The sequence below is a fragment of the Canis lupus genome, chromosome X (genome assembly GCF_011100685.1).
Source record: "Canis lupus familiaris isolate Mischka breed German Shepherd chromosome X, alternate assembly UU_Cfam_GSD_1.0, whole genome shotgun sequence".
NCBI lineage: Eukaryota > Metazoa > Chordata > Mammalia > Carnivora > Canidae > Canis > Canis lupus.
This window is the reverse complement of record NC_049260.1, coordinates 9,724,718-9,738,502: the sequence shown is the minus strand read 5'-3', so window position 1 is coordinate 9,738,502 and position 13,785 is coordinate 9,724,718. Positions and strand designations below refer to the sequence as shown.

General features: G+C 39.2%; 1 long non-coding RNA gene across 12 annotated transcripts; it reads right to left on the bottom strand.

The window, feature by feature from the left end:
* Nucleotides 1–543: 543 nt before the first annotated feature.
* Nucleotides 544–11,602, bottom strand: LOC106558423. Of its 12 annotated transcripts, none has more exons than XR_005386134.1 (11): nucleotides 11,230–11,601; nucleotides 9,950–10,749; nucleotides 8,319–9,614; nucleotides 8,087–8,152; nucleotides 7,170–7,389; nucleotides 5,848–7,083; nucleotides 4,459–5,367; nucleotides 3,662–4,354; nucleotides 3,493–3,557; nucleotides 1,034–3,049; nucleotides 544–754 (listed from the first exon to the last, which is right to left on the bottom strand). It is a non-coding gene; the product is annotated as an uncharacterized LOC106558423 (long non-coding RNA). The 12 variants fall into 12 exon arrangements; XR_005386130.1 differs by having other exon boundaries at nucleotides 1,034–4,354; nucleotides 5,848–5,910; nucleotides 6,514–6,596; nucleotides 6,971–7,083; nucleotides 11,230–11,597; XR_005386135.1 differs by having other exon boundaries at nucleotides 1,034–1,818; nucleotides 1,921–4,354; nucleotides 11,230–11,602.
* Between the last annotated feature and the right edge of the window lie 2,183 nt (nucleotides 11,603–13,785).

Genomic DNA, 13,785 nt, shown 5'->3' with positions numbered 1-13,785 from the left:
CCAAGAAAACAGAATAGTGGAAAGAGCACTTCACAACTAGATGGCTGTGTGACCTTGATTAACCTCTCCACACTCAGGGCTCTCTCATTCATGGTGGTATTGGGCTAAATGATCACTGAATTCTGTTTCAGCTCTCATTTTTTTTTTCAGCTCTCATTTTCTATGTGCTAATGATACAAGCTAAATAATAATACAGTAACTGAATGATTAGATAAGAGATATTCAAGTTCCCCATTAAGCTCTATTATGTTTCACATATTTTCCTAACATAACACTTAATGCTTATTTATACCAGGAGGATGAGAGTACAAATGTTTGTTGCCCACAATATATACACCAATATTCCTCTTCCTTGGTTCCCTCAACCCTCTAACTAAGAATTGGGTCTATAGCCTAGTTTTCTTTAGGAATAACCACATTTCATAGGAAGTCTATCTGTATTGATAGCTCCAAGATACTAACATATTTCATAAATGTGGGCCTAAGATTCCTGGTGCAGATGTCAATATGGAGAAATTGAATAAACAAACAGATACAAGAAAATACGACCATGAATAATATTTACTAGTCATTGAATGTTAAAATTCTTTTAACAAATTATACAACTGATCAAAAAAAGCATTCCATTTCTTTCTTTTCCACAAACACCAATGTTGATAGATATGCCATCATCTCTTGACTGGATATGTGCAAAATCCTACGGTCATCTGTATTGTCAGAACACCATCATCTTTTCCCAGAATATCTAAAAAATCTAAAGAGAAATAGTATGTTGTAGATACATGACATCTTACCTGGATACTTGCAAAAATATCATGGTAACTAACATGGTTAAGGACACACCGCTCCTTATCTGGACAACTAGAACATCCCAAGGCCACTAGCATGGTAAGGGACAGATCAACTCTTACCTAGATACATGTAAGATTCAAAGGTCAGCACTATAGATACAGACATAATCATCATCGGCCTGCATACCAGTAAAAGCCCCATCCATGGTCACTAATATAATCAGGCAAATACCATCTCTTACCTGAATACCTAGAAAGGTGCAGGATCGAGATCACAGTAGGGATAGGTCATCTCTTGCTTGAATAACTGCAAAATCTCAAGGTCATTATCTTGTTTCAGGGCACCATCATCTCTTATCTGGACATCTATAAATTTCCAAAAAATACCTTAGTTACAGACACCTTCATAGTGTGACAGCATATCTGCAAAATTTCCCTGATCACTGCTTACAACTTACAAATGCAAGTAAATATGGCCACTATGTTGGCTTCAGAACACCAACATTGTCTACCTGGGTATGTACAAAATCTCATGAGCTCTAACTTTAGTACAAATGGATTATCTTGTACTTGGTGCAAATAAAATTTTGCCTTCAATACACACGGAGGTTCTCATCAACAATCTCTTAACTGGAATCTACAAAAGCCAAAGAGAGAACAGTGTTTAACGATAATTCATAACATGGGCCCCTGAAAATCTACTGAATACTGCAGACTTAAAGGGAACCATAAAACCTATCCAGATACTTGCAAAAATCCAGGGACAAGACTTTGAATAGAGACATGATCTCCTCTTGAGTGGATATTTGCAAAAACACAAATCAAGAGATGATTTTCAACTAACGATAGCTGTAGATTTGATAGCAACATAGCAACACAAGGTTAGGAACACTATCCATACGTACCTAAATACCTGAATATTAGATGGCCTATAGCATGGAAAAGGCTATCATTATCACTTACCTGGATACAAACAAAATCCTTTTAATGATCATTATGAGGATTACCATGGTTTCTTAACAATTACCTGAAAAACACATTTTGACATATGTGTCAGGACACACCTTTATTACCTGGACCTTGATAATAATCTTATCACTAGCATCACTGCAGGAGTCATTAAGTGTACCTAGAATCTTAGGTAGGTCTATCTCATTGTTAGAGACGGCATTGTCTGTTGAATGCTCACCTGCAAATAATCACACACACACAAACAAAACACACACAAAAAAACCCCAAACCATGGTACTATTATGATTTTCACTTCATAATAATTACATGGATATCTGCAAATTGCTCAACACTCACATGGTTAAACATACATTTTTTTCTAAAATATAAAACAGTAGGATAACATGGTTTCTACAACTGGTAAAATATTATCATTACTTACCTGAAAACCTACCCAAAAGAATCCCATGGTCAAAGAAGAACAGATGTCACTTATGTCAGTATATAAAGACTAGATGGTCTGTGATGTGATGAAGGTGCGTAACATCACTTACCTGGATACCAGAAATGTCTCCTGTTAATGATCATTAGGTTCAGGCACCTGGGTGGCTCAGTGGTTGAGCGTCTGCTTTCAGCTCAGGTCACGATCCCGGGGTCCTGGGATCCAGTCCCTTATCTGGCTCCCCACAGGGAGCCTGCTTCTCCCTCTGCCTGTGTCTCTGTCTCTCTGTGTCTCTCATGGATAAATAAATAAAATCTTAAAAAAATAAACATTAGGGACATGAACCTGAAAAACACATTATGATATATGTGTAAAATAACACAACTTGTTCTACCAGGACATCTGCAAATAATCTTTATCACTTTCATCACTGTAAAACATCAACTGTACCAGAATACTTGTAGTACTCCAAGGTCAAGATCATAGTCAGGTGAGACATTTCCTAACAGGACACCTGCAAAATTCCCATGGTCATTACTGTGGCAGGAAACATTATCATAATTGCCTAGATATGATATTACTCAACACTCACAGAGATAAATAAAAATGTTCTCTAAAATAGAAAATGGTAACTCATGGTTTCTATACAAGCAAGGGATCTATATCATCTCCTACCTGAATGAATGCCCCTAAAGAAATCATGATAACAAGTGTTAGGGACACCATCATCACTTACCTAGCTATCTGGAGATTGGATGGTCTGTGTAATGATTTAGGCCTGTATCTTCCCTTTCCTGCATACCAGCAACATCCCTGCCCCCGTTAACAACCAATGTTAGGTTCACTGGGATCTCTTGATAGGAATCTGAAAAAAATGTTATGAAACATATGTTAAGGGACATAACTTTTTCTGCCAGGACACCTGCAAATAACCTTGGTCACTTCATCACTATGAGACATACCAACTCTGGATACTTACAATACTACCTGGATACTTACAGTACTCCAAGGTCAACACCAATGCCAGAAAACTATCATTTCTTGACTGGACACTTGTAAAAATTACATGGGTAGTACTGTGGTGGGGAAAACCATGATAAATACCTGTATACCAATAACCTCCTAACAGGCATAGTGTTAAAGAGATTTGATCTAAAATGTAAAAAGCAAAAATTTATAGTTTCTAGAATTGGTAAGGATTCTTATTTTTTACCTGAATACCTGCAACAAAATTATGGCAACAAAAAGTGTCAACACGTATTACTACTTATCCAAATATTTGTGGTTTAGGCCTAGAGCATCACTTACCTCAATATCGGCAATGTCTGCCCATTCACTGGTATGGATAGGTTCATGTGATTTCTTGGGGTGTCCTGAAAAACATATGTGGTTTATGTGTTTGGTATATGTCTCATTCTATCCGTGCATCTGCAAATTCCCTTGTCGCTTGTATCATCTGGGGACCCATAAACATTACCTGGACTCTTCCAGAACTCTAAGGTTAAACACTAGTAAGGTTTATCTTCCTCTTGGAGGGATACCTGCAAATACTCCATGGTTAATAATAATAATGTGGTTCAAACAATATGATAAAGGACCTGGATATTTGCCATTTGTCTGCCACTATGAGTGAGAAATACACTTTATCGCCATACAAGAAAACAATAAAAACTATTATTTGCGGGACGCCTGGGTGGCTCAGCGGTTGAGCATCTGCCTTTGGCTCAGGGCATGATCCTGGAGTCCTTGGATCCAGTCTCGCATCAGGTTCCCTGCATGGAGCCTGCTTCTCCCTCTCTCATGAATAAATAAAATCTTTAAAAAAAAACAAAAACAAAAACAAAACTACCGCTTGCTAGTATTATCAGAGTCCAACTAACATAACTTAGACTTGCCAAAAACAAGGGAGGTAGGGGACTTGAGCAAGAATATCTATAATGACTTAATATTATACCACGTATAAACCTATGTACTGTCAAAGACCCGAGAGGGATACCTGCAAAAATATATGGTAACAAGTGTTAGACACAGTATCACCACTTACCTATGTGTTTGAAGAGCATATGACCTGTTTCGTGGTTTAGGCCCACATCATCACTTACCTTAATATCTGATATGTGCACATTGTTAACTACCACTGAAAGGCTTGCAGTGAGGTCTTCACATGAACCTGAAAAAAAATTGCAGAAAACATGTTTGGTACACATCTTTTTCTAGTGGGACACCTGTAAATTCCTTGGTCAACTGTATGATTTTGAGATTCATCAATGTTACCTGGATAATTGCAGAACTCTGAGGTTGCTACCCTAATAAGAGACATCTTCCTGGGGTGCCTGGGTGACTCAGTGGTTGGAGCGTCTGCCTTCGGCTCAGGTCATGACCCCGGAGTCCTGGGATGGAGTCCCGCATCCAGCTCCCTGCAGGGAGCCTGCTTGTCCCTCTGCCTATGTCTCTGCCTCTCCCTCTGTGTCTCTCATGAATAAACAAATAAAATATTAAAAAAAAAATAAAAGGAGAGAGATACCTTCCTCTGTTGAAAGGATACCTGCAAAAATTTCATGGGCAATAATGTGGTGATGGATAATATGATAAATTACCTGGATCTCTGCCTATCCACCACTCTGGGTGTATAAAACATATAATCTCTGAATAAGAACACAGTAAAATTTCATACTTATGAGTACTATTTGGGCCAAATTAATTTCTGAACTGCTTACATGCCAAAAACAGAGTTAATATAGAGTCTTGAAAACCCCATTCACATATGAAAAACAAGCAGGTCTCTAATGAGTTAATACTATATATTCTCACACCTGCATATTAGGAAAGGAAAGGACACGTGCAAAACAACTAGGTGACGCTGTGTTAGGTAAACCATACTCACTCAGATATCTTAAGATCAGGGACGCCTGGGTGGCTCAGTGGTTGAGCGTCTGCCTTTGGCTCAGGTTGTGATCCCGGGGTCCTGGGATCGAGTCCCACATTGGGCTCCCCATAGGGAGCCTGCTTCTCCCGCTGCCTGTGTCTCTGCCTCTCTCATGAATAAAAACAAACAAACAAAAGATATCTGAAGATCAGATGGTCTGTACTGAGGTAAGACCCACTTTATCACTTACTTGGTTGCCAATAAGGTCCTATTAACGATCACTGTCAAGTTCATCACGATCTCATGAGTACCGGAACCTGAGGACACAATGGACAAGTGTGCTGAAGAACAAAACTTGTTTTATCTGAAAAAAAAAAAATCCTGCAAAAATCTTGATCACTTCCGTTGCTGTAGGAACCAAGACTACTAGGATGGTGGCTGAATTTAAAGGTAAACACCATTGTTAGAGACACCATCATCTCTTTCCTGAATACCTATAGAAATCTCATTGTAAATACTGTGGTGTAGAACAGTTGAGTAAGTTACCAGGACACCTACCTCTCCCTCACTCACTACTAAGGTTGAATATACATTATATCTAAAACCTAAAATAATAAAGACTCATGCATACTAGCATTGGTTGGGACAACATCATAACTGAGTAACAATAACAACAAAAAACCCCCCCCAAAAAAACAAAAACTCATGGTAACATGACTGTTAAGAACACCATTAATGCTCAGATAGCTGAAGATCAGATGGTCTGTAGGGTGCTTAAGGCACACATCATCACTTACCTGATACAAGCAATGTCCCTTTAATGATCATTAGGAGGTTCACCACGATCTCTTGACAGGACCCTGGAAAACACATTGTGGCAAATGAGTCTATAGTTACACCTTCTATACTTGGACGCTAAAAATAACCCCGTTCACTGCCATCACGGCAGAACCCATCAACTTTGCCTGGAAGCTTGTGGTACTCTAAGATCTATTCCACTGTTAGAGACATCATCATCTCTTTTGACTGCTCTTCTGAAAAATACCAAGCAAGGCTATTACTGTTACTCACAGCTCAATTATAATTATGTGGATAACTGTAAATTGCTCAATAATCATGTGGTCAAACATAATTTCCTCTAACATGTTAAAGAGTAGGATAATGTGGTTGCTAGAATTTATAAAGTTTCTATAATTTCTTACCTGGCTACCTGCAAAAAAATGTGTGAGGAACAGATCACCTACATAAATACATAAACGTTAACTGGTCTATGCTGTGCTGTAGGCCCACAGCATCACCCACCTCCATACAACGATGTCCAACATTAACTACCATTGATAGGTTTACCTCCTGTGATGTGTTGACACAAATCTTAAAACGTACTGTAGTACATGTCTCATTTTACCTCCACACCTTCAAATTCCCTTGGTCACTTGTATCATTTTGGGATCCATTAGCAGTACCTGGATACTTGCTTGCAGAACACCGAGGTCAAACCCTAAGAAGAGACACCTTCTTTTCTTGAAGGGTACACCTGCAAGGGTACCTGCAAGGAGTACAACATAATAAATTACACATACTCCTCTTTCATTAGCATTAAATACATATTATCTAAAGAAGAATGGAAAAATCTCATCCTTACTAGTATTACTAGAGACAAAGTAATTTCTTAACTACATAATGACAAAAACTAGGTAAATATAAGAAGTCTCAAAAACAATAATTTTGTAGTTACTGAAATTGAGAATGTCTCTGATGAGTGACCATCACATCACCTCCTACCTGTACACTAGCAAAGGCCTTAACAGGATACCTGCAAAAAAACATGGTAACACTGTGCTGAGAGACACCATCCTCACTTACCTAGATATGTGAAGATCAAGTGATCTGTACTGGGGTAAGACCCACTTTATCACATACCTGCTTACTATCGAGGTCCAATTCACAACCATGGTTAGGTTCAGTATGATGTCATGACTTCTGGAAACTTAAAAAATAAGTGTTTAGGGCCTGAATGACACAGTTTGTTTTACCTGTAAGAAACAAATAAAAACAGAACAAAAAAAGGTACCAGCAAATCATTTCATAGCCACATCATTAAGGGAACCACCCAAACTACCTGATCTTTCAAAACTTCAACGTCAACATCGGTGTTAGACATATCATCTCTGAGCACCTGTAGAAATCTCCTGGTCAACACTGTGGTGTGGAACAGGATGACAACTCATCTGCACATCTTCGTATCTTTCTGTTATCACTCAGGGTAAGCATACATGATATGTGAACTCCAGAACAAATTAAGGTTGTTCTTGGGACAGTATCATTTCTTAACTGAGTACCTGCATAAAAACATAGAAACACAAGAGTCAGGAACACTGTCCATCCTTCCCTATATCTGAAGATCATATAGTGTTTAGGGTGCTAAAGGCCCACGTCATTGCTTACCTAGACACAAGCAAAGTCTTATTACTGATCATTAGCATATTTACCATGAATTTTTATAAGAACCTAACAGGAGGGATCCCTGGGTGGCGCAGCGGTTTGGCGCCTGCCTTTGGCCCAGGGCGCGATCCTGGAGACCCGGGATCGAATCCCACGTCAGGCTCCGGGTGCATGGAGCCTGCTTCTCCCTCTGCCTGTGTCTCTGCCTCTCTCTCTCTCTCTCTCTCTCTGTGACTATCATAAATAAATAAAAATGTAAAAAAAAAAAAAAAAAAAAAAGAACCTAACAGGTGCATTGTAAAATAGGTATCTAGGGATGCCTGGGTGGCTCAGTGTTTGAGCATCTGCCTTTGGCTCAGGGCATGATCCCGGGGTCCTGGGATCAAGTCCTGCATCGGGCTCCCTGCTCAGTGGGGAGTCTGCTTCTCCCTCTGCCCATGTCTCTGCCTCTCTCTGTGTGTCTCTCATGAATAAATAAATAAAATCTTCTAAAAAATAAAATAAAATAGGTATCTATAGATACATCTTTTCTACTGGAGACTGCAAATAGCCTTGTTCACTGCCATTGCTGCAGGACCCATCATCTAACTCTACCTGGATTCTTGCGGTACTCCAAAGTCTATGCCATTGTCATCACACCATCATCTCTTCCTTGCTCACCTGCAAGGAGACCATGGTTACTACTGTGATGCACAACTCCATCATCATTCTGTGGATACCCACATGTTGCTCACTACTCACATGGTTAAAAATAAATTTTTCTCAAAAATATAATACAGTAGAATGACATGATTGCTAGAATTAATAAAACATTATCATTATCTACCTGAAAACCTGAAATAAATCACATGGTAAATTCTCTGGGTATGTGGATGTCAGTTGGTCTCATGTGGTGAAGGTATACATCATCACTTATCTGGATACCAGAAATGCCCCATTAACCATGAATTTCATCTTGATCTCTTGATGGGAAGCTGAAAAACGCATGATATACGTGTAAAAAACCAGTACTTGTAGCATGACCCCTCAAAGCAATTAACTTGAACACTTCTCTCATTATGAGAACATCAATTCCATCTGAATACCTGCAGTACTCCAAGGTCAAGTCCATTATGAGATATGACATTTCATAATGAAACACCTGCAAAATTTCCATGGTTACTGGTAGGAACATGATGATAATTACCTGGATGCAGCAATCCCTCATTACTCACAGGGATAAAATGAATTTTCTCTAAAAAATGCATGGTTTCTAGAATTGGTAAAGACTATCATTTCCTACCTGAATACCTACAAAGAAAAATGGTAACAATTGCCAAGGAAACTTTCATCACTTAGCCAGCTATATAGAGATCAGGGCTAGGCCCACATCATCACTCACCTACACACAAGGAATATCCCCACTGATGAGCAGTGTTAGGTTCATCCCAATTTCTTGACTGGAAAGACATTATGAATGTGTGTTAAAGGACATAACTTTTTCCCATCAGGAAACCTGCAAATAACGTTGTTCACTTCATCATTATGAGACGCCATCAACTCTACTGGAAACTTACCATACTTCAAAGTTAATACCAATGTCAGAGAACACTGTTATTCTATTACAGTTATCCTATGGATTGTACTATCATGGAGAATATCATGATATAAATACCTATATCCATGCAGTCTGTCAACATTCAGAGGGTTAAAATGAACATTTTTCAGAAACATAGAAAGTAGAGAAACATGGTCTCAGGAATTCATAAGGACTCTATCATTTCTTACCTCATACCTTCAAAAAAATTCATGGTAACAAGAAGTGTAAGTACACTCATCACTTACCTAGGTATATGAAGGCCAGATGGCATGTACTGCGCTTTTGAGCCACCAGATCCCTTCCCTCCATACCAGCAATATCCTACACAAATTATCATTGATAAACTCAGCATGAGGTTTTGACATTAACCTGAAAAAACACATCGTGGAAAATGTTTTTGGTACAGGAATTATTCTACCTCCACCTTGCAAATTCTCTTGGTCGTCTATCGTTTCAGAAGCCGTCAACACAACCTGGATACTTAATTGCAGGACTCCAAGGTCAAACCCTGGGAAGACACATCGACTTCTCCTGAAGGGATACCTGAAAAAATTCCCAAGGTCAAGAACATGATGAATGTACTGGGATAAATCGCTCGGATTATATATTATCTCTAAATAAGAAAATGAAAAATCTAACTTTTATTAGATTAGATTAGTATTAGTGGGGTCAAATTAATGTCCTCACTGCATCTATGCCAAAACAAGGTAAGTATGAGTCTCGAACACTAATTACCTAGATAGCTGAAAATAAAAGTGTCTCTGGTAAGTTAATATCTATCATATTATCTCATACGTGTATACTAACAAAGAGAGCTGAACAAGATACGGGCAAACAAACATGGTAACACAAACATTAGAGACATCATCCTCACCTACCTTCATATTGAAGATCAGATGGTTTACAATGTGACAAGATGTCATGTGCCTGGTTAAGAGCAAGTTTCCATTGACAAGCACTATTAGGTTGACCGTGTTTTCTTGACAGGAAACTGAAGAAATACATAGGATAAGTATGTTTAAGGACATGACTTACTCCACCAGAACACCTTTTTACTTCTGTTATTATGGAACACATCAACTCTATCCTGATACTTGCATTAATTCAGGTGAACACCTTTGTCAGAAGAAAGCCACGGTGTCTGAACTGGACTCCTGCAAAAATACTGTGGTTACAACTGGGGTGGGAACTTGACAATTACAGATACAATCAACTCTCAACACTCACAGGGTTAAACGTGTTATCTCTAAAACGTAAAAAGTGTAGGGGCACCTGGGTGGTACAGTTGGTTAAGCGTCCAACTCTTGGTTTCAGCTAGAGTTGTGATCTCAGGATCTCAGGATCGTGGGATCAAGCCCCTGCTTGAGACTCTTCCTCTGCTCATCTCACCGATGTGCTCACGTGTTCTCGATCTCTCTCTCAAATAAATAAATTTAAAAAATAAAATGTAAAACGTGTAAAGGCATGATCACTAGATTTGGTAAGGACTATCACTTCTTACCTGAATACCTGAAACAAAATCATAGTAACAAGAAGTATTAGGGACACAATCACTTACCTACATGTAAGATCAGATGGTCTGTGCTGTGGTTCAGACTCGTATCATCACTTACCTCAATACCTGCTATGTGCCTCATTTGCCGTGACTGATATGCTCCCCATGACGTCTTACATGAACCTGAAAACACAGAGTAGAAAACTTTTATTTACATTTTATTATACACATTTTATTATACCTGAATACTCCAAGTTTTCTTGGTCAATGTGTTGTTTCAGGACCCCTTTCAGCACTACCCATTGAATAGAAACTCTAGAGTACTAAGGGCTAATGCTTACTACTAACACTGGTAGGGACAATATCACTTCTTAATTGAACATATACAGAAAAACATGCGGGAACCCTGGGTGGCTCAGTGGTTTGGCGTGATCCTGGAGTCCCAGGATCAAGTCCCATAGGGGTGCTCCCTGCAGGGAGCCTGCTTCTCCCTCTGCCTGTGTCTCGGCCTCTCTCTCTCTCTCTCTCATGAATAAAAAAAAAAAAAATCTTAAAAAAAAAAAAGAAAAACATGCTATCAAGAATGTTAGGACCATCCACACTAATCTAAATATTTGAAGACCAGATTGTTTGTAAGTGCTTTAGGCTCATATCATCACTTACCTGGATGCAAGAATAGGTCTGTTAATGGTCATTATGAGGTTTATCATGATTTCTTGATAGGAACCTGAAAATCAGATTATGACAAAGGTGATTATGGGCACACTTACCCCATTAGGACCATGCAACTAACTTTGTTCAGTTTCATCAATGCAGGACCCATCGATCTACCTGAATTCTTGCAGCACTCCACCATCTACACCACTGTGAGAAATGCCATCATCTCTTGAATGATTATCAGCAAAAGTACCATGGTTATTAGTGTGATGCACAACTCCATGATCATTACACGGATACCCACAAACTGATCAACACTCACATGGTTTTCTTACAAATATTGTTCTAAAATAGATAACAGTAGGATAACATGATTGTTAGAATTGGAAAAAAAAAAAGAATTGGGGATCCCTGGGTGGCGCAGCGGTTTAGCACCTGCCTTTGGCCCAGGGCGTGATCCTGGAGTCCCAGGATCAAGTCCCACGTCGGGTTCCCTGCGTGGAGCCTGCTTCTCCCTCTGCCTATGTCTCTGCCTCTCTCTCTCTCTGTGTGACTATCATGAATAAATAAATAAAATCTTTAAAAAAAAAAAAAGAATTGGAAAAACATCATTTCTTACTGGCACGTCTTAAAAAGAATCACATGGTGGAGCACCTGGGTGGCTCAGTTGGTTATGTGTCTGCCTTTGGCTCGGGTTGTGATTTCAGGGTCCCAGATCGAACCCCACTCAGTGGGGAGTCTGCTTCTCCTTTTCCCTTTGCACCTACCCCCCTGCTTGTGCTCTCTCTCTTGCTCTTCTCTGCTCGCTCTCTCAAATAAAATCTTAAAAAAAAAAAAAAAAGAATCACATGGTAAAACAAACTAAAGCAATCAACAGGGATCCCTGGGTGGCGCAGCGGTTTGGCACCTGCCTTTGGCCCAGGGTGCAATCCTGGAGACCCGGGATCGAATCCCACGTCGGGCTCCTGGTGCATGGAGCCTGCTTCTCCCTCTGCCTATGTCTCTGCCTCTCTCTCTCTCTCTCTCTCTCTCTCATAAATAAATAAAAATTTTAAAAAAAAGCAATCAACACCTTACACGTTATTTATACACACACATACACACACAGAGATCAGAGGGTCTGATGTGGTAAAAGCACACATTACCACTTACCTGGATACAAGAAATGCCACCCATTGTTAAGGGCACTTCATGATCTTGAAGGAATTTGAAAAATAACATTTTGATATACACGTAACAGGATGTGACTTGCTGTAACCAGAACACCTGCAAATAACCTTTGTCACTTCCACAATAGTTGTCATTTGCCTCAACAATAGTTGAGAATGTCAACTCTACCTGAATGCTTCCAGTACTCTAAGGTCAAGACCATTGTTGGGATCCCTGGGTGGCTCAGCATGTTAAGTTAAGCATCTGCCTTTGGCCCAGAGCGTGATCCCCGGATCCCAGGATCAAGTCCCACATCGGGCTCTCTACATGGAGCCTGCTTCTCCCTCTGCCTCTCTCTCTCTGTGTCTCTCATGAGTAAATACAATCTTTAAAAAAAAAGAAAGACCAAAAAAAAAAAAAAGAAAAGAAAAAAATAAAGACCATTGTTGTTAGGTAAGACATATTTCTTTATAGGACACCTGCAAAATTCCCGTGGTCACTACTATGGTTGGGAACATCATGATAAATATCTGGATATGGCAATCCCTCAACACCCACAGGGTTACACAAACACCTTTTCTATAATACACAAAGTAAAACTCAACATTTCTAGAATTAGTAAGGACTACCAATTCCTACCTGAATGCTTGTAAAGAAATTATGTTAATAATTAATAACCCTTAGAGACACCAACATCACTTAGCTATCTGGAGATCGGATGGCCTGTGCTGTGGTGTAGGGCCACATCCTCCCTTATCTGCATATTAGCAACAGCCCTGCCCCCATTTATGACCAATGCTAAGTTCATCATTCCTTGACAGGAATCTGGAAAACACACTATGAAATGTGTTTATGGAAACAACTTTTTCTAGCAGGACACCTGCAAATAACATTGTTCACTTCGTCATTATGGAACAAACCAACTCTAGCTGGGTACTCAAAATTAAAAGTTAGCACCAATGTCAGAATACCATCAGTATTTGGATACTACTAAATATCATATAGATAGTACTATGGAGGAAAAAAGAAGATAAACACTTGTATATATGTAATCCCTCAACACTTTCAGTGTTCAATATAAACTTTCCTAAAATATAAAAGTGAAAACTCATGTTTTCTAGAGTTGGTAAAACCGTCATTTCTTCCCTGAATACTTGTAAAACAAAAATCACAGTAACAAGAAATGTGAGGACACATAATCACTTAACCATACATATGAAAATCTGATGGTCTGTGCTGGGGCTTGGGCCCACATCATCACTTATCTTCACACCACCTGTGTCTCACAGGAACTACCATTGATAGACTCACCATGATATCCTGAAATGAATCTAAAACCTACAGTCGGAAGTCTGTTATTGTTTTTTATGTCTCATTTAACCCATACACCTGCAAATTTCCAGAGTCACTTGT